Below are 2,348 nucleotides of genomic sequence, written 5' to 3'. Positions count from 1 at the left end.
AAAAAAAAAACAACCACTGAAAACTCAGTGGAGCACAGTTCTACTCTGACACATGTGGGGTCACCGTGAGTCAGTATCAACTAGCTGATAGCTAGTTAAAACAAGTTTATTCTGTCACAGTTCTGAAAGCTAGAAGTCCAAAATCAGACTCTCCCTGAAGGTTCCAAGAGAAAATCCGAACTTGCTTTTCCAGCTTTTGATGGCCCCAGACGTCCCTTGGCTTGTGGCAGCATAACTCCATCTGTGCCTCTATCTTTACCTGACCGCCTTTGTTCTGGTTACCTAGTGCCACTCTGACAGAAATATACCACAAATGGGATGGCCTTAACAAACAGGAGTTTATTCTCTAACAGTTTGGAGGCTTTAAGTCCAAGTTCAAAGTGCCAGGCTCTAGATGCTGAATGAAAGCCCCTCAACCTTGGGTTGTAGCTCTGCCTCCTGCTCCTGGCCCACTGGAGCTAGTGGCTTTTCTTCACTCAGACAGCTACTGGCTGCTGAGGCTGATAACCCAAGGTTGACAAGTAAAAGGGCACATTCCCAATGTTACCAAACCTCATGGCAGGCCATTAATTTAAGTCCATTGTAAGACCCAAGATCAGCAGAGCATGGCAAGCTGCTGAACGACACAGCTATATGCAGGGTCCAAGTGTGCCATAAGCTAGAGACCATCCCCAAAGCTGCTGCTTATATACGGGAAGCAGACTACATACCCAAAGGCATGCTCACAGTAGATTCCACCCTGGAGTTGATTACCAGTCTCATCATGGGGAACACTACATCCAGCTCCCCAGCCACTCAACCAGGCCCAGCCAAGCTGACACAAAAACATAACCACCACAGTCTTCCATCTGCATTTCTCTGTGTCATCACATGGTGTTCTTCCCCTCTTCATATAAGGCCATCAGTCATAAAGAGATGAAGTCCCACCCTAGTGAGCCCATCATAACTTAACTAATTATATCTGCCAAGCTGCTGTTTCTAAATAAGATCACATTCACAGGTACCAGTAGTTAGGACTTCAGCATACCTTTTGGGGGGACACAATTCAACTATGTTGTTATTGTTATGTGCCAATCGAGTTGTCTCCAACTCATAGTGACCTTATTATGTACAAGAGAACAAAACATTGCCCGGTCCTGTGCCAGCCTCACAATTCCTACTATACCTGAGCCCATTGTTGCAGTCACTGTGTCAATCCATCTTGTTGAGGGCCTTCCCCTTTTCGTTGACCTTCCACTTTAGCAAGCATGGCATCTCTCTCCCTTCTGACAACATGACTAAAGTAGGTGAAACGAAGTCTGGCCATTCTTTCTTCCAAAAAGCACACCTGCTGCACTTCTTCCAGGACAGATGTGTTAGTTCCTTTAGCAGTCCATGGTACTTTAAGCATTCTTCGCCAACACCACAACTCAAAAGCATCAACTCTTCTTCGATCTTCCTTATTCATTGTCCAGCTCTCATGTGTATATGAGGCAACTGAAAATACCATGGCTTGGGTTAGGTGCATCTTAGTCTTCAAGGAGATATCTTTGCTCTTCAAGAGGTCTTTTGCAACAGATTTGTCCTATGTAATACGTCTTTTGATGTCTTGACTGCTGCTTCCATCAGCATTGATTGTAGAACCAAGTAATATGAAGTCTTTGACAATATCAATCTTTTCTCCATTTATTGTGATGCTGCTTATTGGTTCAGTTGTGAAGACTTATGTTTTCTTTATATTGAGGTGTAATCCACACTGCAGTCTGTAGTCTTTAATCTTCATCAGTATGTGCTCCAAGTCATCCTCACTTTCAGCAAGCAAAGTTGTGTCATCTGCATATCTCAGGTTGTTAATGAGCCTTCCTCCAATCCTGATGCCATAACCATAACAGGGCTCAATAAATAATTATTGAAGGAATGACTAAAAGCCCTTCTGGCACTAATATTCTTTGTGTCTATAAATGAGACAACTAATGGTAAATGCTGTAAAAGCAAGAAACTACACAGGGAAGATCACAGTGGCTCTGCCACTTTGCCGTCAACGGGGGTAGGTCCACTGGAGATCTCCTCTGACTTCTGGCTCTGCTGTCAAATTTTACTTCCTTCAGATCCAAACAGGCCAGGTTCTGGCTGCTGTTAAAATGTATAGCTGTCAAACCATAGACATGCTCTGATCAAACATACATCTTCCCATCTGTAGAAATAATTGACATTCATGATAAGAACCCAATGATACTGCTCAGTCTAGAACGGTCTTCTGATTCATCAAAGAGTAACTAAATTATTTCTTAAAAGTGTTCCTGTTAAATGTATTGAGTGATTTCTTTGAAATTCATAGTCTTATGCAACAGTTAAGTGCTTGGCTGCTA

The sequence above is a fragment of the Orycteropus afer genome, unplaced genomic scaffold (assembly GCF_000298275.1).
Source record: "Orycteropus afer afer isolate SDZICR_OR568_19922 unplaced genomic scaffold, OryAfe1.0 scaffold01542, whole genome shotgun sequence".
Taxonomy (NCBI): Eukaryota; Metazoa; Chordata; class Mammalia; order Tubulidentata; family Orycteropodidae; genus Orycteropus; species Orycteropus afer.
Note: the sequence above shows the minus strand (reverse complement) of the source record.